The sequence below is a fragment of the Myotis myotis genome, unplaced genomic scaffold, assembly GCF_014108235.1.
Source record: "Myotis myotis isolate mMyoMyo1 unplaced genomic scaffold, mMyoMyo1.p scaffold_m19_p_13, whole genome shotgun sequence".
Taxonomy (NCBI): domain Eukaryota; kingdom Metazoa; phylum Chordata; class Mammalia; order Chiroptera; family Vespertilionidae; genus Myotis; species Myotis myotis.
In genome coordinates, this window is record NW_023416317.1 from 33360153 (window position 1) to 33385408 (window position 25256).

Sequence of the window (25256 nt, forward strand, 5' to 3'; positions counted from 1 at the left end):
CACCTTTGATTGGCTTTCTATTGACCAATCTATTTTACAACTGTGGGCGCAGAGGCGAACTTGTAGAAAACGGAAAACAATGCAAATGATTTTCTCCTGAAAGCAAAGCAAATGATGCCTGACGAATGGAAATCCTGCCTAGAAATTGTAACGCCCAAAGTTACCCTTCATTGTTTGCAGGGTACAACCCAATCTCACATTTATGAACAAACTCATTTTAACCTTTTTTTTTTTTTTTTTTTTTTTTTGTCTAACTGTTGTAAAGCTCTGTTCTGCAAATTCTCATTTGAATTAATTTTAACATTTTATTGGTTCCTTAATGAGTGGAATAAAATCCCTGACATGTCTATTTTATATTTATAGGAAGGTCATGTATGTAACCTATTGACAAGCATTCTTTAGCACATGCACTAAAAGTATGCCAGCACTTTTGTAAAGTGCCTCGTTGGCCATTCTTACCCACCAGTTCATACTACGGAGCCAGATTCCTTGTCCCAGTGTCCAGCTCTGACTGTACCATTCCCTTGCTCAAAACTCTTCATGAGCTCCCTCCTCTTTATACAAATGCACTAGAATGGTATTCCTGGCCTCGTAGGGTCATCCCCAACCTCCCTAGACCTACATTGGTTCCAGGTAGACAGAACTCCTCCCACCTCCTGAAAATTACTCTTATTGTTTGCTCAGCTTAGAATGACCTCTTTTTTATAAATTCTTTTTTATTTTTAATCCGCACCTGAGGACATGGTTAGAGAGAGGAGAGAGAGGGAAATATCTATCAGTTGCCTTCCATATGCTCCCTGACTTGGGATCAAACCCATAACCCAGATATGTGTCCTGACAGAAAATGGAACCAGCAAACTTTTAGTGTAAGGGACAATGCTCAACCAACTGAGCCACTCTGAGCAGGCCAGCATAAATTCTTTCTTTTTCCTCATACTCTTAATAAACCTTTGACTATCCTTTAAATCACATTTCATTTTGGGTTGAGGTATTTATGGATCTTAGAGTCAAACCTAGATTTAAACTCTGTGAAGACAGTGCTTGGTTCAGTAGTATGCATACAGTAGGTATCCAATTAATGCTTGGAAATAAATGGATAGATGAACTCATTAATATCACTTACCTGAATGTAATAGTTTGCCTTTTATTCTTGAGAAAGAATAGAAGCTGCCCCCTTCCCTTATTGGGCATCCCACCTGAAATATTTTCTTATCTTCATCTTAGTTTGGCCACCCCCAGAAGCGGACCCTAAAACAAGGATTCAAAGACAAGTAGCTTAGTTGAATGGTGATTCAAGAAAACACAAGCAGAGGAGTAAGAAAATGAGCTGTGTCCTAGCTAGGTTTGCTCAGTGGATAGAGCATTGGCCTGTAGACAGAAGGGTCCCGGGTCCGATTCCAGTCAGGGGCACATGCCTGGTTGCAGATTCAATCCCCAGTAGGGGGTGTGCAGTAGGCAGCCGATCAGTGATTCTCTCATCACTGATGTTTCTATCTCTCTCTCCCTCTCCCTTCCATTTTGAAATTAATAAAAATATATTTTTTAAATGAGCTGGGAAGAGAAAGAAGGTGATAAAGGGGAGTTCCCACAGTGGGTTACCAGGGTGCAGTTCTCTTAGGGTGCTCGGAGGGGGTGCAGGACTGCCTCAGAGCTGGCCCCACCAAGAGGTGCTGACACCAGCGGTATTTATCTACTATTTCTTCATCTGTCGTTGGTTGAGTGTTGCTTCTGGGACACTATCTCCTGACATTTGAGCTTCTCTGTGCACGGGCCAACATGCTCCTTCCACAAGACAAAACACGCTCCAGCAGAGCCAAAGGGCTTACGGTGGGCAGCCTGCAGGCACCACTGCTAGGGCCACATTACTGGGGAAGCTCCCAGGCAAGGAACCCAATGCATTTTCTTCAGCTCATGAGGCAAGACAAGCGCCTCTCTCCCACCACCTCTCTGTGTCAGAAGCTCAATTCCCTCCTGACTACATTCTAGCACCACTGAGTTCCATGGCAGTCCTAGATTTAGGCGCTGGGCTTTGGAGTATATGAAAGGGTCGCAGGATTCTGATTGCATTCATGTTTAGCCATAAAAAAAAACTAGATGTCTGCAGATTTTTTTATTAAAATTGGGTAATGTGTCAATTACAAGCAAGATGAGGTTGGTTGGGCCTCCTGCTTGCCTTTGTGTTATTACTTCTCTGTGCATTTAATGGGCTCCCTCTGGGCTGTTTAGCATGCAGGTTACAGTGTGGGGAAGCAGAAGGGAGGGGGGCAGGCCAACGGCTGGAAATCTGAATCATCCTTGTTAGAAGTTATTCTACATGCAGATGAGGGGAGAAAGGCAGAGGGCTCACCGCTCTCTGCAGGAGGTGCCTGAAAGGCAGTCACAGGAAGCTGTCTGGTTACCTCTGGAATGGAGGCTGGAAACACAATCTTGGGGATTGAAATTGCAATGGTGACATAATATAACCCCTCCTGTGCAGTGATACAGTAGGATAAGGCTGACTCCCAGTTCAGGCTGGATGATTACACTGGGAGAAATGCTCTGATCCATGAATTTACACACCGAGTTGCCGGTCCTATCACCTCCCTCTGCCTCGCCTCTCCATGTCCAGCAGGCTCCGTATTTCCCTGGGTTCTGGTGGCAAATTGTCAGTAATGCTTGTGCGTAGTGGTTCTCAAACTTGAGCTGCATCAAAGTCACCTGGAAGGTTTGTTAAAACAGATTGCTGGGTCCAGTTTCTGATTCAGGAGGTCTGAGGTGAATTTACAGTTCTAACACATTCCCAGGTGATGCTGATACCACTGGTCCAAAGATCCCAGTTTTCGAACTAGTGCACCCCAGATCTGCTGCTGGTTCAGAGTCCCCATTAGGGGAAGATCTCCAGGTGACCCACGTGCTCATTGAAGTATGAGCACAGTATACTCCATTCTCCCAAGGGTGGTGCTATTCTAGGTGCATAGGAAAGAAGTTAATTCATATACAGTGGAAGCTTTAGGCATTAAGATTTGATTTCCCCCTGAGGTTGGAAAAGGCTGAATTGCCTAGAAAAAGAGCTCTCATTTTTTTTCAAGAGTAGAATCCCTTTATAAGGTCCAATATTTTAGCTGTGCCCCTCTCACGTAAGTACGTATTCAAAAGGAAAATAACTGACCCTTAAAAACCCAAGAACTTCATCCTGTCTGGGTAGCTCAGTTGGTGAGAGCATTGACCCAATACACTAGGGTGGCGGTTTCAATCCCTGGTCAGGGCACATATAAGAATCCACCAATGAATGCATAAATAGTAAGACAGCCTTGGTCAGTGTTGCTCAGTGGGTCTCGGGTTCGATTCCCGGTCAAGGGCATGATGCACCTGAGTTGCAGGTTCTATCCCCTGGGCTCAGGTAAGTCCCAGGCGGGAGGCAACTTATTGATGCATCTCTCACATTGATGTTTCTCTCTGTCTCTCCCTTCCTCTCTCTAAAGTCAATTTAAAAAATTAATGTAACAGATTGATGTTTCTCTCTCTCTCTCTTCCTCTCTCTCTAAAAATCAATAATTATAATAATAAACTCCAGCACCCCAATCCACAGCTTGGAACTCCTGACCAGACTCAGCAGTTAGAGGCCCAGTGGTCACAGTCAGACAAGCCACAGGGACAGTGAGAGAAAGTGACTAAGCCAGGATGAGCAAGGGAAGGCAAGCAGGCAGGAGCCAGGAAATAAGCATTCCTAGAGCTGGAATACACACAAAGGTTAAGAGAGCCACAGCGAAGCCACAGCATAGGCAAGAGATTTGGAAACAGGGAGACGTGGCCACCTTGCTTCAGCCAGGAAGTCTTGTTTATGTTTGTGATTACGGCACGTCTGCTGCTGTTGGGACTTGGCACCCCCGCGTCCAGGACTCAAAGCACAGCCAGTGCAACAGCCTCTACACTTCACCCAGTCCAAGAGCGTGGGCCTGGGCAAGAGAGGGTGGGAAGCAGCACAGCCCTCAGGAGGAATTCTGGAGCCAGATCGCCTTGGTTCAAGCTCTGTCCCTACCACTTGCTAGCTGTGTGGCCTCCTCAGGTCTGCCCCGAGGGTGTGCTGGCGTTGGGCTCGTCTGGCTCCCGAGAGCCCCCTGTGCACATCCTGCCCACTCCTGCTCGGTGATGTCCCCTCACCCATCCCATGGAATCAGCTGTGGTGGGCGTGTCTGCACCATGGGAATGGGCTCATGCTACAAATCAGGCTTCCTCCGTGCAACCTCACCCCATTCCCCAGAGCTGGTGTTCAACAGCTATCAGCACACTCCCCTGCTCACCACGAACATTTATGGGGATCCAAATAAGAGTGTAAATGTACATGCATATAACATGTCTAAATGTTGAAAAGTTATAATCATGCCAACACACTGTCATATAGACTAGTTCTATCCTCCAGCCTTGGCAAACAGACCTTCCTAGTGACCAAAGTGCCGTGTTCATACTTAGAATTCTAATGTCTTCAGAGCTAGGTGCCACTACCTGCCTTCTCCTCCCACTCTGTCCCAGGTCTGTCCTGCTCATGTGAGCACCCCAGCCTGCACATTCACCTCTCCCTCCCGCTGCACCAGCCACAAACGGCTGCTCTTCAACAGTCCCTCCTGGCCTAAGGGTGCACATGGGCAGAGGTGGTGGGGTGGGGTGGGCTGGGGCGGTCCACTCTCAGGAGGGCGGCCCTCGGAAAAATGCCCACATGGCACCTAAACATTGTCAGGCCGGTTTGGGCAGGGGATTCTGGGTTCCGTGTACTTGGCTATGGTCAGGAAGGCAGGACAGAGCCTCCAGTTAGACAGCACCTTGACCCCACGGGTTCCTCGTCCTGCAGGGAAGGCAGAGGAGGCCAGTGTGGGGGTCTCTAAAGCAGTGCCTAGTTGGCTCTTTTCACTGTAAAATGAAAATAAAAATAGCACTTACCCCCTAGGGCAGCGGTTCTCGACCTGTGGGTCGCGACCCCTTTGGCAGTCGAACGACCCTTTCACAGGGGTCGCCTAAGACCATCCTGCATATCAGATATTTACATTATGATTCATAACAGTAGCAACACTACAGTTATGAAGTAGCAACGAAAATAATTTTATGGTTGGGGGCCACCACATGAGGAACTGTATTAAAGGATGGAGGCATTAGGAAGGTTGAGAACCACTGGTGTAGCACTTAGTACTGGCCTATAAGTGGTTTATAAGGTTTGTATAAATTAAATAAGCATTTGTGCCTTGAATTGACGATCCTGCGCGCTAGGGGAAGAACATGTGCAAAGGTCCTGTGGAAGGAGGGAACTTGTTATGAAGGACAGACAAGAGGCTGTTTGGATTATGAACCAAGAGATGGAGCAACAACCTCAGGGGAGCATCCAGATCACGCAGGACCTCACAGGCCATGGAAACATAGTTTGGCTTATTTCCTAGAGGCAATGGGAAGCCATTGGAGGATCTGAAGTGTGGGGAGTGCAGGACCAGATTGCTTTGTAATATTTGTCCCCAGTACCACCCTAGAGATCCTGATTTAAGAGACTTGGGTGAGATCTGGGTTATCTGCAATTCCAGCAAGCACCCCAGGGGATGCCATCACACGCAGATAGTCCTGGAATCCCCATTTAAAGAAGCACTGGACGTCCCATTCTTCAAAGAGTTACTAGCATCCAGGGACAAAAAACAAGATCTGGGTATTGCCTCAAAAAAAGGACCCCAGAGGGTTTTATCAAGGCCAGGTGGCCTATGATTGAAATAATCCAGAGGACACATGCTATCTTGCAGGGCAGCAGGCAGGGGACTCCATCAGTCTGCTGTCTAGTACGCTCCCGAGACAGCCAGCCTTGCACAGTTCTCTCCTGGGTTTGGGGGTTACCCCAGAATGGCTTTTCAAACTGCAAGTTCCTGATTCCCTGCTCAGCTTGGGACCCCAACTGCCAGCAAGACTCGTGTTCTGAGAGCATCAGCTCCAAACTTTGGGGAATCCCTGCTCAAGCTCCTCTCCCAACTCTCCTGGATGCTGGAACAAATCTCTGAGAAACCAGGGCCTGCAATATTTTGCCTTCAGCTTGCTAATTTGCATACAGCTATCCCTGTAGCTCAGCCTAACCCCCAGTCTTCCACACAATGATTTGTCTTGAATTTCGGAACTGAGAAATAACCAACAGAGACAATGGTCACCATTGTGGCTCGCTCTGCTCCTGCCATGTCAGGAGACAACCACAGGTCAGAGGTCAGCACCCCAAGCAGCAGAGGGCCCTCAGCGGAGCTCAACCAGGCTGGCACCCACACCCCAACCCCCAGCCTTCAGAACCGTGTGACTCCCGAATATAACAGAGTGCTGGATTTTGCTTCGTTAGCAAATCTGAACACTGCTCTTTAAATAGCTTTCAGCCAGCACAGTAGAGTAAGCACGAGAAATAAAAGGATTCCAAATCGGAAAGGAAGCCATTTTACTTGCATAAAACATGATCGTTTTTTTGCAGAATACCCTATGGAACCTTCAATAAAGCTACTACAATCACTGATGCATTTGGCTCCCCCTGTGAAGAGAAAGCGGCCATCACTCACACCAAGTGTTTTTGACTCAGCAGCTGACAGTGACAGCTTGAGTTATAGACACTCGGTGGAGACACATTTGGAGAAATAGAAGTCATTTTTCTTTCAGAAGTTAGAGTATGTAAACTAAGAAACAGAAGTCTGCAAAGCCTAAAGATGCAAACTTTACAGGAGAGGTAAGCAGGAACTCTTGACCGAGTGAGAAATGTAAAAGGTAACGAATGAACACATCATCGGATCACTGTTCTTTGCTCTCTCTAGGTCACTTCCTAGTTTCCAGAGAGAAAGGAAAAATGTATTAGAAAGTAAGCAAAACAACAGCAACAAGTAAAAAAAAACCACCAACACCAAAAATATAAAATACAATTAAAAAATTCCAGATTTGAAAACTTATGGAGAAAAGTACTCCAGAGGGAGGGCGGAAATGAAGTCAATCAATAAATATAAATTAAGAAATCATTTTGTAAAATGTTATGATATTTATTAAATTAATAAATTATTTTTTAGGGGGAATGCGTTCTTCTCCCAGAAGAAAAATACTAAAGACTTATCATTCAAATTTTAAAAATAACAGCTGTTTTTTGTTGTTTTCTAAAAAGATGCTATCTATAATAACAAATTATTAAAAGCCCCCCCAACTTTGTGACTATAATACCTCTAAAATGTGAAGGGTTTATTAAAAAAAAATAAACACTATCCCAAGGAAAATACAGACATAAGGTATCTTTGTGACTCCAGAAAAGTAATGGTGGCTTGACTAGGGTTCTGAGAGTGGCAATGAAAAGAAATAGACCGAAATAGTTTAGAGGTCAAAGCAACTACAAGTCCACCACTAGTCCCTTGCCAGGATTGCAAAAAATGTTTACTGGTATTTTTTCAAGTATTTACTGGTATTTTTCAGGGTCAGAGTGACAGGATTAGGAAGGTCTTCTCCTAAATCCCCTTAGAATGTGAATCTCCCACAGAAAGATAGCATCGCTTCAATCCTTATCGAGCTTTATCACCTCCACAGGCTGACTCTGCACAGTGGAATGGTATTAACGCCCAGGGCAGGACAGCCCAGAGGCGAAAGCAAGTGAGTGAGTGAGTTAGTGAAGTCGCAGCTGTGAGAGGAGAAACTGCAGGCCACGCTGTTGCCAGGCAACAAGGCGAGTGCTAAGCACATCTGGAGGCTTCTGAGGGGCAGCAGTTCCTCCTGCTCAGCCCTTTGCTGGACAAGACAAGGTGGACGCGATATTACTGGAGCTTTTGGTTTTTTAGAAGATGCCAGAAATGTGGATTTTCTTAAAGTGTGAGAACTCTCCACTTTAAGCATTGGAACAAATTCAAACTTTAAAAAAATACCCTCAAGGGGGCAGGAGAGAGAGAAGAAAAATAAGGTCAGTAACTATGGAACGTCTCCCTAATATGTGTTTAGACATGAACGCCTTTGATTCTTACATTGATCCTGTGAAGTTAGGTATGATTGTTCCTGTCCTGCTGATGAGGAAACTGAGGCTCAGAGGGCATGGAGCTCGCTTCAGATTCAGCTGAGACCTTGGGCCTGAGTTTCTGTACCTGTAAAATGAGGCAGGGGGAGGTTCTGAGACCCCTGAAGTTGGGTGCCAAGGTCTACACAAATGAAAACATGTATTTTCCTTGGAAAAACCATCTGAAGGCTTTATCATATTCTCAAAGGGACCCCTGGTACAAACAGATTGAATAGCACCATCCCAGAGAGGATACAGGTGGGGATTTCTAGAAGAAGGTAGTAAAATGCTCACCTTCTCTGCTGTCGGGTCAATGCAAGGGAAAGAAATGGGCCAGGGCTGGTGGAAGTGGGCAACGTGGGGGGTGGAAGGGTGGGAAATGGGGACATCTATAATAGTGTCAACAACAAAAATAAAGCCTGGCCTGGTGGCTCAGTGGTTGAGTGTTGACCTATGAACCAGGAGGTCACGGTTTGATTCCTGGTCAGGGCACTTGCCCAGGTTGCAGGCGAGATCCCCACCCAGTAGGGGACATGCAGGAGGCAGCCAATCAATGATTCTCTTTCATCATTGACGTTTCTCTCCCTCTCCCTTCCTCTTTGAAATCAATAAAAATATGTTTAAAAAAATAAAGTAAAAAGGAAGAAAGACATAAAAAGAAAGGAGTGAGCTGATCTCAAAAATTAAGCCATGCTTGTCCAAGTGCACTGCAGTGGTACAGTGGAACTTGCAGTGGCTCAATCAGTTACGGCTCCTTTGGTCTTGGTTGTCTCCTACTTGAAAACTGGTCATTCTACAGCTACTCCATGCGACAAGTGCCCGGTGGCTTCACAATATCTGTGCACCAACCTTCACAGAACAACTATAAGCTCAGTATATCAGGATATTGAGGGCCAATTCTAGCTGTTTGGAAACACTTTTGTGTCTTTTTAATCATTTTATAACATCTTACACTCCTCTCTACTGCTAAAGGATTTTCAGTAATAATCAAGAAATGAAACTAATGATAATAATGATCAGAAAGGAAATGCAGGCAGTAAATATTTCTATTATTGAATTGTGTAGGTATAATTATGCCAGTGAAATAAATTTTAAAATTAAATAAATATTGCACTACAACTAAAAGAAAAATAATGATTAATAGTTTAAAATTATATTAATGCAATTTTCAAAAAAATTACGTACTCCATCTCAGTAATGAAATATCATTATAACTTGTTTATGAGCTTTGACTTCTGCAAATGTCAATGATTTGGTTAAAATTTGCATATCCATGTGAAATAGAATAGCTAGGTTTGTCTACCTGTCTTTACTTATACCTTATGTAAGACAGTTTTTATTAATTTTAATTTTGAAAAATTTCTTTCACTTCAATTAACAGACAAGTCCTTAGGAAACATCTTAAACACAAAGACAGCCTAGCCAGTGTAGCTCAGTGGTTGAGCATCAACCCAGTCACCAAGAGGTCCCTGGATCGATTCCTGGTCAGGGCACATGCCCAGTTTGTGGGCTCGATCACCAGAGTGGGGCATGAAGGAGGCAGCCAATCAATGTTTCTGTGCAACTATCTCTCTCCCTTCCTCTCTTTCTCAAATTAAAAAAAAAACACCATATTTTTTAAAAAGTATAAACATACATTTGACAGATTCATGAAAATTCCACTTGGCAATAAATTCCAGAAATTGCAACATCTTCCACATCTTTGTGTCTTCGGGATTGATCTCAGTCATTTTTAAATGTGTCTGCAGTTGAAACATCCCCACTGAAATATTTTCGCAAAAAATTCATCATACATTTCTATTACATTTAGCAAAATCTCCAAAGCTTTTCTGCTTCTACCGAATTGAGAAAACAATTGGATAACGAACACTGACGTTATCTGATTCAATGCTTTAGAATGACTATCGAGTTTTTAGTGAAAATCATCAAGTCAAAGATTGCTCTTTTGATTTCTTCTGGCAATATGAGCAGCACCTTCGGTCACTTCTCACAGCATTCTTCTTCAAAATTGCACTCCATTTTCTATGGAATTGTCTATTTCCTCACTTTTTTCTCATTGTTGCAGTTTTCATGGCCCACAATTTCTATGCACCAACCCTCAAGGAACAATTTTGAAAGCCTGGTGTTTCAGACTGCATGATTCAAGGCCAATTTTGTTTGAAAAGATTTTTGTATCTTTTTCATCCCCGAAAAGAAAAATTGCATCCAGCTACCCTGGTTCATTTGGAATCTCCTGTGTAAGCACAGGCCTTTGAGACACAGCTGCATTGGAAATGAGCCAGAATTATTAAAACCATTATCAAATTTTAAAAATTTTATTGATTTGAGAGAGAGAGAGAGAGAGAGAGGGAGAGGGAGGAAAGGGGAAAGGGGAAAGAGGGAGAGAGATTGACTTTTTTGCTGTTGTTGTTCTACTTATTTATACATTCATTGGTTGATTATTTTATGTGCCCTGACCAGAGCTCAAACCTGCAACCACAGCATTTCAGGATGATGCTCTAACCAACTGAGCTGCCCAGCCAGGGTCTAAATTTACCTTTGAAATAAATAGGCGTAGCTGAGTCGTGTGTGTTTGAGGCCAATTGTGCAACTGGGATGTGAAACTTACACATCTTATTAAAACTCAACAGCAACCACAGAAATGGCTTCGAATTTAGGTCAACAAAATATTTTTGAAGGGAGGAGTATGTTATCTCTAACATCTTTAGAATGACCTATGTGTGGGGATCATGCCAAGCAAACTGACTTTTTTGCAAACTTTTATTGCTTATACTTCGTGTAACTAGCTGGTCCTCTGTGCTCTCTGACAGGGACAGGTGGCTGTAAAAGGGAGAGAAAGAGGTGCCATGAGGTAGCACAAGGAGCAAGAGCAACAAAAAGGCAGACCTGCGCTGTAAAAGGCCTTCACAACCCGCCGGCTGTTCCATTTCAGCCACACGCAGAGGTCAGTGGGAGGGAGCCCTGTCTGCTTCTCCTGTTTCTCCTATAAAGTCACTAGGGCTCTGTCAGCCCTTCCTTGTCAGCACAGTTTTCGGATTATTCCTATTGCACCTGAAACTTTCACTCCGAATGCAGAGTGTGTATGCACATGTCTGTCTACATGTCGCTAAAGTCTTCGTGTGATTTTATGACATCTCAGTTTCATTTCTGCTAGGGATGTCTCTCTCTCTCTCTTTGTAAAAAGTCGAAGTCAGGGCTTCCCAAAGGCTTTCACATCATGGCACTCATCACATGATATTTGTATGATACATGAGATTACTGCAGGCCCTGAGGTGACTGCCTGGAGGACTCCAGCCTTCAGCCAGCTGAGGACTGAGGGCATGGAGGCCACCCTCTGCTTCCCATTCACGGCTCAGCAGCATGCAAAGCACTCTTCCAGAAGCTCCGGGCTAAGCTGTGGGCAAGTTGGGTTTGACATACCAAAATGCTTTAAAAAAAATGGTTTTCTTGATTTCAGAGAGAGGAAGGGAGAAGGAGAGAAAGATAGAAACATCACTGATGAGAATCATTTATCGGCTGCTTCCTGCACACCCCACACTGGGGATCCAGCCCACAACCCAGGTATGTGCCCAGCCTGACCGGGAATTGAACTGTGACCTCCTGGTTCATAGGTCTATGCTCAACCACTGAGCCAGGCTGGCCAGGCGATGGTAATGTTCTTTATCATGATAGGGGTTTGGGCTACATGAGTGTTTTCATTTGCCACTTAAGATGAGTGTCTTTCACAGTGTGTAAGCTTTATCTTTCACAAAACATAAGTAAATGTTGAATTTGTAGTTAGCATCATGTATGCTGAAATGTTTAGGGTTAAGTATCTGGAATTTATTTTGAATTACATTTTTTAAAAATATGTTTTCTTGATTTCGGAGAGGGAGAGAGAGAAATCATTGATCAGCTGCCTTCTGCATGCCCCCCACTAGGGACTGAGCCACATCCCAGGCATGTGCCCTGACTGAGAATCAAACCGGTGACCTTTTGATTCATGGGGTCGATGCTCAACCACTGAGCAACTCTGGCTGGGCTCCAGTGACTCCTTTTAACAGATGAGGAAACTGAAGCTCAGAGAGTAGCCACTTGCCCTAGGTCACACCACTAGTTGTGAGCTGAAAACCCTCTCATTTCTATCATTTAGAAAAGGTTTTGGCTTCAAACTGAAACACTGCTCTCAAATACATTTTAGAATTTTGCAGATTTATTTCTATCTAATAATATACTTTTTCGAATGATAATCTTTGGTATCTACCCAAGCAATTAGTTCAAACACTATCTTTTAATGTTTGTAGACACCGGGGGTAAAAAAGAATAAGAGGATATTTTATTTTAAGCATCTTAATAAAAGTCTTTAACTACTTATCTATTTATTGCTTTATTCTAAAGTGTTTTTGCTATGCCCAACTTCTTTGACAGAGCATCGAGAAATACAATTATTAATTACTATTATTATAACCACTCCACAAAGCAATAAGTACTTAGACCTTCACCCATACTTCCTAGGAGCAGAAGTTTCACATCAACATTCCTCAAAGACTTTCATGTGAATCACCAAGAGCTATTATTAAACCCTGTTCAGAGTTTCTGAGTCATTAACTAGAAGAAAATTTAACTTGAGGAGAAAACAGAGGACTAAAATTTAATATTTTTCTTCTCCCTTATAAAGTATTGGTCCTTGACCATGTTTTCTTGAACTTCCTGGCCTCCTGCTCATTCCTTTTAAGAGAGAAGTGATGTTCAGAGTCTCACTGATCCCGCTGTAAAGCCAGAACTGTGCGTGTGGGGAATGTGCTCAGGCCTCTTTCCATTTCTGTCAAGGTGTTGTACTCAAAAGGGCTGCTGGCTCCTTCCCCACAAACCCTAGAAAAGCTATGGAAGCAGATGCAAGCATAGATCTGAGCAAATGAGCAACCGTACCCCCAATCTGTGGGAGCCCCTGGGGAGACGGAGGTCGCACAGAGCTGGCATGTGGAGGTGGGTGGCTGCAGCCTGGCACAGACACGGAAGGAAAGTAGACAGAGGGTGGGCTGAGGAAGGACTGAACCCTCCTCTCACTCCTCCACTCCTGCCTTCACAGGATCACAGCTCACCTTTTGGCCACAGAAAGCCGCAGCATCAGGGTCTGTAAAAGTACAGCAAAGCCCTGCTCAGGTGAGAAGCTGATGGAAACAGGACTGAGCAGCTGATACATCCTTCACTCCTTCACCTCTTTCCCCTCAAGCTCCCGAATGGTAGATTTTAAAGGAGGTGGCCACTGCTCACAGGAGTGGCACCCAGGGAATGGCCTGTGGAATTCTGTGGTAACTGCAGCAACCTGCCCTGGGGCACATCTCCTCCCCTCACCTTAAACCAGGGGTGGGGAACCTTTTTTCTGCCAAGGGCCATTGGGATATTTATAACATCATTTGCAGGCCATACAAAATTATCAACTTAAAAATCAGCCTGCTCTATTTGATCAAACATTTAATTAACTCACCCCTAGTGTCTTGGCAGGGCCAGAACAAATGATTTCTCGGGCCTTACTTGGCCCATGGGCCGGATGTTCTCCACCCCTGCCTCAAACTCACATGGAGGCAATTCAGCTCTTCCTCAAAACACATTACCCACCAGAGGTGGCTTAAACAGGAACATCAATTCCCAGGGCTAAATAACTGTCCACCTAAAGACAACACATGGAAGGATGACTGTTGATTAGAATTTATGGAGAAGGAGCTTAAATATACTCTATAGGGCCTGGGGGTGGGTAAATGGGGAGAATCTTTGTCAAAGGCTCCAAACTTCCGATTGTAAGATGAGTAATTCTGGGATGTAATATACAGCCTATAGGTAACAATACTGCATTGTATACTTGACAGTTGCTATGAGATTAGAATTTAAATGTTCTCACTGAAACAACAATGAGGGTGATTATGTGAGGTCAAGGAGAACAGAGCTGGGAGAGCAAGAAAAACTCAGTCCTCATCAGGTCCTTTGAGCATCATTAACTCAACCAGCCACTCCTGCACTTGCCGCTGGCATGAGCCGATACACTCTTGATTGGACGGGCACATGTGCACACGTGCTCAAACAGCACGAGATGGCTTTCTGTCTCTTGCAAGAGAGGGGATCAGATATCACTAAGCTTGCTTTTAGCTCTTGACACTTTATGAAGCTTTGAACAGAGCATGTGCAAAGTGTTGCCCCTTTCCAAGGGAGCCAATTACTTTAGCAAACAATTCACAAACTAAAGTCCTCTTCTCCATTTGTGACCTGGCAGTCTTCATGAGCTTGCTAAATATTATGTATATGTGTACTCTTTAGAATACATGTACAGTATGATGGCATTTCTATGAAGCTCTAGAAAATACAAAACCAACCTCCACTGAGAGAAAGGTCAGGGGTTGCTTGGGGACAGGGATGGAGCAGAGAAAAAGGGTTAAAAGAGGGGCAGAGAAAACATTTAGGGGTGATGAATATGTTTGCTCTCTTGATAGTGTTTATGGTTTCAGCAATATGTAGTATGTGAAAACTTATCAAAATGTATATTTTAAATTCATGTAGTTTTTGGTATGTCAATTATACGTCAATAAAACTGTTGAAAAAAAAGAAAATAAAAGCTTATTGACAAAATAAAAAGTAAACCTGATGTCTCCCTAGTTAACATCCTTCAGTGGTTTCCAGGTTCTCAGAGACTGCAAAAGCCAGTCTCTCTAATGTGACTTGGAGAGTCTGCATGATCTAGCCCAGGATCAGTGCAGCCCTTACCATGTCCAGCCTCTCAAACAGGGGCCCCAGACATCCTGAATTTCTTCGAATTCTTGGGTCCACTCCAAGCATTTGCATCCTTTTGCTTCTTGGAACATTCTCCCTTGCTTCACGGCCACACGCACACACACGTTTACCTGCATAATTGCTTTAGGCCTCTGCTTAGATGTCCCCTCCATGAAGCTGTCACTGACCATCTTTCCCTGCCCTCCAATGTGCATCTGTAGTACACAGGGCTTCCCACATCTCAGCATGTATCACTCTGTCTCATAAGTGCCCATTTACCTCTCTGAAGCCCTTCACCATCCTGTGAGAAATTATAAGGGCAATAAATGTGTCTGCTTGTGTATCATAGGCCCAGAGCCTTGGGCAGTGTCCAGAATATGATATGTTTGCTGAATGATTTGATAAGTCAATGGGGAAATGGATGATCCAAGAATCTCTCTCAACCACTGAACTTAAAGGAGACTCAGGCCAACTCTGTAATCAAGGGGGAGGCGGGGTAGGACAGTGGTAAGAGCTCAGGCTGCAATGGCAGGTAGATTTGGATTCGGGTGTAAGCTCTGTCACTTAATAGTTTAGCCATATGGAAGTTCCAGAACCGCATTGGGCCTCACTATCCGCCTCTGTTAAATGGAGGCAACAGTGATACCCGTCTCTTCGGGTTGTTTTGAGGATTAAATGAGATCATCTGTGTAGCTGGAGGTCCAATGCCTAGTTCAGCCCAATATATGTCAACTACGACAAAACGAAATAATACCACAGTCTGTAAGGGCAGAAGGAACTAAGCAATAGTAGAAGTCAGTCACACACATGTTTCTGGCACCCCCCAAATCTGGAAGCCAGTTTAGAGTAAGCAGCTTTCTTCATCAGCGGCGGCTCAAACTCACCGCTTTGACTTGGAGGCTTTCCGTCCAGTTGGGTGGGTCTCAGGGTGCCGAGCCATTCTGAGTTTTTGCAAAACTCTGCTGAAGTAACATCCGGAGGTGAGGAGTCCAAAGGAAGAGTCCATCAGGGAGAAGATGTCTCTCTCAACTCACATGTGGAGACTGTGGTGTGATCCCCAGACCCACAACTCCAGGACCGAAGCCCTCATCCCCCAACTTCCAGGAGTTGGCAGCCAGCACTCAGCCAGGCTCCACGTGGGAACTGGCGAGAGCCTCCTTACCCAAGTCACGCTGTCTTCCCGGGGCAGCTGCATCCAATCACTATTGGACGTGAGGTACAAACCCCACCCTAATTAGAGATGACTCCATCTGGAACTCCCTGTAGAATTGACCTCTGTTAGGGCTGCGTAGCAGTTCACCATCCCTCCACCCAATTGTGCCCCAGAGCACTTCTTGCCTGCAGTTCTCTGGCTCAGACCCTGCTCCCCTGGGAACTGGACCTGCAGTGCCCTTTATGCCCAAACAACATCTCTTGATCCACTGGACACCCCCATGCCATATACCCGCGTGCCACTGGCCAGGCAGCCATTTCAGGGCCCTGATGCCTTCTCTGAAAGCAAAAACAAAAACAAAAACAAAAACGGGGCAGCAAAGAGTGCCTTGCATCAGAAGATTAAAAGCAATTTCCCATTGCCCTTATGGATTTGACGTGTTGAGTTACATTTCAGGGCAAGTAGCATTTGGGAAAGAGGCCCTGAGTTTACTGAATGTTTGAAAAGGATATTTTGGGTGGAAATCTGGGAGATCAGGACAGAAATAACTGAACCATTCTTACCGAAATGTAAGCTCCTGAGGACAGAAATCCTTATCCGTTTCGTTCACTGCTGCGTCTCTAGCAACCAAAACAGGGTCTGGCAGATAGGAGGTGCTCGATAAATATTGAGTCAATGACTGTAGACTTTAGCAGAGGAGAGGTGGACAGGGACGGAAGACAAGCTGAAAGCAAAATGAAAAACGTAAATTACTTCAAGTTCAAGGAAGCAGTGAGGCAGTGAAGCTTGGGGGGTCAGACCCTGAGCTGTGACCACAGGCAGACCCAAGTTCAGCTCAGGCTTTGCTACTTAGAGCGCTGACAGCAGGAAAATCATTTAACTTCGCCAAGCCCGCTTCCTTACCTGTACAATGGGACTCATTTAATAAGGTGACTCTGCACATTCAATAACATGATTTAGATTAACTACCTGGTACATAGAACAATTCTCTGTTCATAAATAAAGACATACAGTGCGCGTGCGCGCGCGCGCGCGCACACACACACACACACACACACACACACACACTCCTGTAATCTCAGGGAGTCTAGGGTGGTAGTGCTTAAAATGTACCTCCAGATCCTCAGGAGGAAAGGGCATGCATGGTGCATTGTCAGCTGTAAAAGTCTCAAAACACCTTGGCTTTAAGGATGACAAAAACGATGCAAAATGTTCGGGCCAAGTAGAACCTTCGAAATAAACTTGCAAGGCTACCCCAGCCCATTAATGTGAGTCCCAACAATATTACTAATTTTATAGTCACTCGAGCAAATAAATGTTTGGAAACACCCTTTGGAGAGCCGCCTAATGTGTAAGTAATTGTTTTAATTGGCCATTTGAGATATTGCTGCTGAGGATTGAATATTCAGTGTTGACTTCGAGGAGCACAGTGGTGCCAGGCAGATTCTTTTATCTCTGTGTAAGCATTCTAACCAGAAGCCGAGGGCACCCGATTAGCTACATCTAATTACCATGGCACACGTACCACATCCACCACCGACTTCAGTCTCTGAGTGAGGACGGGGTGGAAGTGGGAAAGCTGCCAAGGACAGCCAATGGCTTCACATAAACCCGTCAATCACAGGGAGCTGTCTGCAATCAGGCAGAACGACACAAGTTTCCTTTGTGCCCTCTTTACACTTTGACAAAAAATAATCACGTCTTAATTCAGAGGTGATGTTCTGATTCCCTGGCACTGCAGTTGCTGGTTTGGACTTTGTGGTTTTCTTCCCTCCTTCATTGAATAGCAGCCATGAATCTGAATAGAACTGACCCTCACCATCCTGTTCCTCTTGGCACAGTCACTGACTTGGGTCTCCCAGGCCTAAGCCAACCAGCTCATGGCCTTCCTTTCACCACAGCGATCGGTCAGGTCTGGCCCAGTCATGGCAAAGCTAAGACTGGCCAGTGTAGCTCAGTGATTGGAGTGTCAGCCCACCACCAGCGGGTCTCCAGCACAATTCCCAGCCCTGGATGGGGCCCTGTGGGAGGCAGACAATTGATGTGCGTTCTCTCTCTGATCTGTTTCCTCCCTCTCTCTCTCTCTCTCTCTCTCTCTCTCCTCTTTCTTCTTTCCTCCTTCCCTTCCTCACTCCACTCTCTCTAGGGAGCAATAGAAAAAGTATCCTCAGGTGAAGATTAAAAAAAATAAATAACTCTTCCCTTGGATACAAATAAGAGGACAGGCCTCGATGGAGCCCTCACTATACCTCGTACAGTGCAGTGAGAGCATAAAACTGTCATTAAGCCTTTGGATCAAATATTCCTGAAATGTACATATTTCTCAGATTTCCAGGTATATAAGTTAAAAAAAATGTTTAAGTTGGATTTTCTGTTATTTACAGCCTCAAACTTCATAAATAATATATGCCCATCAGAAAAATCAAATCATATTTGACTTCCTTACATTTTGCGCCAGGGGCTCGGCCCACAATTCCCTGAAGTGGCATGCACAATAAAGGTAGGTGATCTTAAGTAAAATGATTTTCCTTCACAACTGAGGTAGAGTCCTAAATCTGCGATTTGTTTGTACATGCGCACTGCACATTCTTTTTTTCTCCCAGTTTTGAGGTATAATTAACATGTATCACTGTGTAAGTTTAAGGCATGCAGCCTGAGGGTCTGTTTGTCATATACTGGGAAGTGATGATAGCAATAGGTTCAGCTAACATCCATCAACTCATATGGTACCAAATGAAGAAAAGAAAGGGAAAAAAATCGTTCTGTGAGGAGAACTTTTAGGGGAAGCGCTTCTTTGCATTAGACATCCAAAGAGGGAACTTTGAGACAATTCATGCAATCACTTCATTCATGTCACAGACTGATTTATTCAAATGTTTATTGAGCACATACTATGTGCCAGGCACTGTGCTAAATAATGGAAGATACAGGGCGCCCTTGAGATATCTACACGAGAAGGGGAGGCCAACACCCTGCAAGGTGAGGGAAGCTGCCCAGTCATACGGCCTCAGGACATTGTAAAAGAGACTTGACTCCCAGTTCAGTGCTATTTGCCACAATAGGGAAAAACTTGCTGGAAAAGAAATAATATTAAACATGAGCCTGTGCAGGTTTAACTTCCATCAGAGAAAAGACTTTTCAAGAGGCAGCATCCAATCGGTTCAGCGAGTCTGCTTCATTAGCAGCATGCTCAGTCTGGGGAAATAAAGCTGTGTGCCAGTAGGGCCAAAAACAAAGGACCGACTCCTGGCCAGAGGGATGGTGCCGTTGTGGAGGCATGCTCAGGTTGCCATGGCAGCCAGGAGGAGGAGGGCAAAGCTGCCCTACAGGGGTGATGAGCTTTGAAGGGCACATAGGCATTAGAGAGGTGGGGGGCGAGTGGATTGTCCAGGAATGGACGGCACTTACTGTAATTAATGTGACTAAGAAGAGGACTGGCGTTTTCCCAGCAGTTTCTGACAGTGGGTACCTGACACCTGGGAGATGTGCCCAGTTTCAAACACTGAGCTCCTTTGTCTCCCCAAATTGCAGCCACTTTGAGGACCACAGATCCTATTTCAGGACATGGGATAATGAAGCCAATATTTGAACAGATCTTAAAGCACAAAATGCTGGAGTCGCTATGCGTGGTTCCAGTGGCTGCATTATTTTACCTGAAACATTTGTTCCAATCACACACCCAAACGCAGTTTTAACTTTTCCCATAAGCAACAGATCCGTGATGTTGTGATCCCATTGGTGCCGTCTCAGCTAGGCAGCTTGTGCCACACCATCAGCCCCATGTCCACTCCGATCTCCTCGGGCGTGGCTGGGCCCTTCTCGTCCTTTTATAGGACACCTGAGGCTGGCCTGGCCATCAGTGGCAGGGCAGGCAGAAGGCACTCACTCTCCCAAGAGGGCAGCTCAGAATCTCCTCCTCCTGTTCCTGCTGTGGGGGAGGGGAAGCCACCCAGCATCATGCCTCCCCTGGCCCAACACAGCTTCCAGCCACATGTTTGGTGCCTACGACCTCACCTGTTTCCATGCAGGGCTGCCCGGTCCTGGTCTCTGCCCGGTGCCCCAGGAACAGATGAGCCAGAGCAGCCATGATGTTGGCATTTCTGACTCCTTGTCTCTCGTCCTCCTGAACCGCACACGTTCTTAAAAGTTACTTATGACACCAGACGCCTCTGGAGTAAAAAAAATGAAGTTTCCCCCTCCTGCATTTCAGCTACTCTAAGACATTATGAATGGCAGCATGCATTATGATTTTATGTTCCTCTAAGAAAGAAAAATGCTGCCATTAAGTCGTAACACAATGCTTTATCACTTAGAAGTTTGTAAGGAAAAAAATTCTATATATTGAAAAAGGTTTGACTTGTGTAGACATGGGTTTTATCACAGATCACTCCTGTGAACACACGGAAAGGAAACACAAGCAAAATAAATTGGTTTAGATGTCCCGAAAACTTCTGCACAGGGTCCGGCTCTTTTGAATCATGTTTCAACATGGAGTTATAGGTGTCTGTTTTTTTCACAAAACATTAACTTCTGTCCCATAAGAGCCATGGTGTTGCGACATTTCTTCAGTTCTCTGGAATTCCCTCCAAGCTGCCGACAGACATTCATCCCCAAAGTTTTCAGCCCTGGGCAGCAAAAAACCCATCATCAATTGCAAGACCCATCTGATGTTGAGATTTTTAAAATGTGTATCTCAGAAACAAGGAAAAAAAATGGTCAGACCTGATGTGTCTCAGCACATTCCCACTGCTTTAGAACTTACCAGAAAAAGTGCAGGATCCCGAAATTTCCCTCAGCCCTTTACATGGCAAAACCCAGGGTCCGTCTCCAGATGTCTGGTTTGGCTTTTCCTGGCGGCAGGCCCACTTCAGGTAGGGGGATGACAGCTTCAGAGCCGGCCCCACAGCAGAACCTGTTGTCAAGGACTAATTTCAATTCTGCCAAACGAACGCTTGGATCCCTGGGAAGATCTGGGGGTCTCTGGGGGGTCCCCACCTGGAGCTGCGTGCAGGATCCCTGCGTGCAACAGGGTTCTTAGGCCCCAAACCCTTTTTTATAACATTTTGAGACTTCTGGAGGCAAGAGGAATTTCAGAGTGTCTATCCCTGCCATTTATTTCTAAGTTCATTACATATTGTGGTCGCAGAATGTGATAGTACTTCATCATTTCGGAGAGGGTGGTACACGGCTGGAGAAAATTTCCTGAGGCTTTCTAAGACCCAATATATGACTAATTCGGGACATGTTTCCTGGGTCCTTAAAGGTATTTCCTTTGCTTCAAGTTATATTCCAAATTTGTTTTAGGTAAAGTATATTATTTTGTTGGCCTTTGTGCCTAAGGTTTTTGATTTGGAGTATGGAAATAAGCATATGTCTATCTCTTATGGATGTTTTGACTAAGTATGTTAATACATGAAAAGAGGTTAGAATAGTGCCTGTCACACAGAAAATACTAAAAAAAAATGTTAATTGTTGCCATCACTTTGTTAATATTTATATCCTAGATTCTATACTTTAACCTAGACATTTTTCTGCCAAGGACTGAGGAAATGTGTGATCCCCCAATATTGTTGATTTCTTCTTACGTTTCCAGTAGATTTTGCTGGATATAATCTGAAATTCATGTGATTGCTATGGATCAATTCAAGAATTCTTAGTTTCACCTAATGCTTCTAGTTTGGCTCTAATTCTGATGCCATTCACTAATCTCATCACAGATAAAATGTTTCCTTCTCTATTTAAAAGGAAAATTAATTTGTCTGAGTGGGGTAGAGAGCTTGGGGGGGTGGGGTGGGGAATCTGATTTCTGTGCAATAAGCTGAAACTCACGGAAAGCATCCCTCCCACTTGTCCACCGTTGCCCGGGTCTGTCTCCTTAGCAGTTTCTGAAGGTGACAAGTAACTGAGGAAGGTGACAGCCACTCTTTCCTCAAATGTCTCTGCCTAAAAGCAGCAGCTCTGCTGCACACTCGATAGCAGAGGGAGCCGGTGGCTCAGACAGCACGGGGCCCAGAAGTGTTAACGCAGCAGCAGCAGCCATTACTCCAGGCAAAAGCACAGAACTGAGAGATGAGACCACCTTGCTGACTAAGCAGGAATATGTGTTTGGGGGGAGGCAGCCTAGGCCACTCACCTTGCCAGGAACAAAATGTGCTAACAAGCAGGAGCGGGGGGGGGGGGGGGGGGGGGGGCTTCAGGTGCTGCAGCTGTGCTGGGTGCGGCTCTGCAAAGCTGCGTCCCAGGTGCTGCCTCGATTAACCCTCATCACAGGAACCTCAAACCGGTATTTCAGATACGGAAGAGGAGGTTAGGTCCTGGCTGAGAATCACCGCAGCCGCTAGTGCGGGTCCAGGATTGCCAGGGAACTTCCTGTTTTCGCTCTACCCCTGGTGACTGGGTTGAACAAGGCCAAGGGAATGAATCCTACATGGGCAACCAAGCCGGTTTCTTTATCCCGCAGCAGGATGGGGGGTTGGGGGGGGGGGGCAAGGGGGCACGTGAAATGGACCAGGCCACAGATGAACACTGAGGACGCTCACTGACACGTGGCCTAGTGACTGGGTGTGTGTGTGGGGGGAGGGGGGGGGGAGGGGTGACACAGGAGAGTCATGGCCTCACCCTCCCAACAGTCAACAGAGACCTGAAAAATAAGAACATATGGTCTAAATAAATAAGCGATGACAACTGCAGGGGGGCATGGTGCTGAGACACTTGTACTATAGACACTAGGAACGGTGTACGAGGCCGGAGCCGACACATCTCAACATGAGCGCAGTGCAGATGTGCCCGGGTGGGATCCTGAGGGGAGGGACCTAACCCGCACTGCGGTCATGGCCCAGTTGCTCCCGTCTCCCTGGGCCTCAGGGCCTCCCCTCCCCTGCAGAGATGAGCTGGAGGCTGAGATATAAATCGCAGGTGGGCAGGGATCCCAGAGGCACCCACGTGTCCGTTTCCTCCGGCAGCCCTCGCTGAGGGCTTCATCTGGCGTTTACAAAAGGCTCAGGGTTAGGTTAGGAAAAAGGCAGTCTTAACTTCTCTGGGTGTCTACCCACCTGACCTCTGCAGCTGCTCCCCTGCCCCACCTTCAAAGGCGGAGAAGGGTTCCTGGGCCCACACCATGTGGCTCTCTGTTGCCCTTCCAGACCGCTACTCACCCCTCCTTTCTTCAAAAGCCTCCTCCTCGCAGGTTCCTTCTGTCCAGCTGTGCCCGCTTTCCCCTCCTGCCGCGGTCACTGGCCTTTTGATCACTCCTCCTGTTCCAAGAGGATGCTGGCTATGAGTTCACACTCCCTTCTCCAACAGGTCAGTTTCTTGCTTCGTTACCCACCTGGACCTTGACTTTACCTGGGACTGTTCGGCCCTCTTCTAGCTCAATGACACCTCCCCACCCCACCCCTTGTTGGGGTTCTACCTCATTGAAACCACCAATTTGCTACCACCTCTGAAGTTACCTTCTGTGTTCATGAACCTCGTACCCAGCAGCCCATCATCACTTCTGTAATCCTACTCTCCCCTTCCGATACTCTTCTGGCAAAACCCCAAGTCTTCATCAAGTGTCTTCAGGCCCGCTGACCACCCATGTGGGGGACAACATGTGCACGGGTGCACACACCCCTGACACATCTGAGAGCCTCAATTCCTACTCTAAACTGACCGCCTCACAGGTCAGCCCTGCCCTGCCTTTCTACTGTTTCTCTAATTGACTCGCTTTTCAATAGCAAGATGAATGACCACTTCATACCTTCTGAGAACATCTTCCAGCCACATCCAGCTGACGGCCTCACTTCATTTCACCAAGAGATTCAACCTCCATTATCTCACCATTAGTTTAGCCCTTCTCATCCTCCACTCTTTCCCGTCCTCTACCTCTTGAGCCCTATTAGGCTGCAGAACTGTCCCTCCTTTTTCTTGGGCTGTGCCCTTCAGTGACCCCCCCTCCTCCATCCCCACACCATCCCTCTCCACTCTCCACAGTAATTGTTCCAACCACATCCACACGCTCTACCTCACTCTGCAAACACTCCCCTGCCCCCACAGTTCTCGTTATCACACCATTTCTCCACATCCCTTTAGGACCAACTTCTCACTCTGTCCCTCCCCCACTCTCCATTCACTCAACCAACTCCAGTCTGCCTTCCACTCCCACTCCGTCCTGAAATTGCTCCCATCAAAGTTATCCAAAGCGTCATACTACTAATGCCAGTAGACAGTTCTGCCTTCATTTTACCCAAACTCTGACAGGCACTTGGCACAGCCCACTTTCTTAAAGCAGCTTCCTCTCAACTTCTGACCCTCTGTAACATGTCCTCTCCTCCCCCAAACTCTCAGGGTTGGGCTTCCTTGGGCTTCTCTTTTCTCCCCCTGGATGACCTCATCCAGCCTGACAAATTGCTCTATCTTTATGCAGATGCCCCACAGATTTGTATCTCAACATGCCCACAATGACCATGATTCTACCCCTCCCAAAAGCTTGCTATTCCCTCAATTTTCCCTTCATCTACAATTTGAATAACCTAAGACACAAACTGAAAGCCACCCTTGAACCCTCTTTTCCCTCACCGCACCCCAACCAGTCCATCAGAGGGCCGGTCAATGCCACCATCGTCTCCCTCAAATGCATCCACTTCTCTCCACCTCTACTGCCACGCTGGCCCAGATCACCACCATCTCCCATGTGAGCTGCTGTGGCAGCCTCCCATCTCACTTTTTCTCTCCCCTTTGAGTCCACTCTCCACACACTAAGCCCCACATCATGGCCTCTTGCCTGCCTCTCTAGCTTCATCTCTCCTTGCTCATCCTATAGTCTAATTACACTGGCCTTTTTCCATTTCTAGCCCATGCTCTGGTAAATTAAAGACGGCCGCAAATTCCTGCCCTCCCGATGGAGAGATGGAGTCTAATTAGCCTACCCTTGTTTTGGGATAATTTGCCAATTCTTCCTCAGGACTTTCCTCCCTGGAAAACCTTAGAATATTCTTCCCACACTCCTACCTGGCTACTTCCTTCTCACCTTTCAGCTAAAATACTCTTCGGAGAAGGCCCTTCCAGACCACCTCAAGTAAAAAATATCAAGGTAGGACCTGCATCAATCCATTATTTCCTTCTTAACACTGACAAAAACAATAGGCATCATAATTAAAATTATTAATCTTATCTTTCTCTCTAGAGCAGGGGCTGGCCACCTCCTTTTAAAAATAGTCTTGCCTGGCCAGCTTGGCTCAGCGGTTGAATGTCGATCTATGAACTAGGAGGTCAGGGCACATGCCCGGGTTGCAGGCTCGATCCCCAGTGTGGGGTGTGAAAGAGGCAGCTGATCAATGATTCTCATCATTGATGTTTTTCTCTCTCTCCTTCCTTCCTATCTGA

At 45.8% G+C, this 25256-nt stretch overlaps 1 long non-coding RNA gene across 2 annotated transcripts; it reads right to left on the reverse strand.

Moving 5' to 3' along the window:
• Nucleotides 1-1127: 1127 nt before the first annotated feature.
• On the reverse strand, nucleotides 1128-23718 carry LOC118668183. Of its 2 annotated transcripts, XR_004971561.1 has the most exons (7): nucleotides 23045-23718; nucleotides 20653-20802; nucleotides 16454-16614; nucleotides 15622-15997; nucleotides 7968-8084; nucleotides 2560-2697; nucleotides 1128-1248 (listed from the first exon to the last, which is right to left on the reverse strand). It is a non-coding gene; the product is annotated as an uncharacterized LOC118668183 (long non-coding RNA). The 2 variants fall into 2 exon arrangements; XR_004971560.1 differs by lacking the exons at nucleotides 1128-1248; nucleotides 2560-2697; nucleotides 7968-8084; ... (1 more) ...; nucleotides 16454-16614; nucleotides 23045-23718 and adding exons at nucleotides 18759-20515; nucleotides 21720-22022.
• Nucleotides 23719-25256: the final 1538 nt, after the last annotated feature.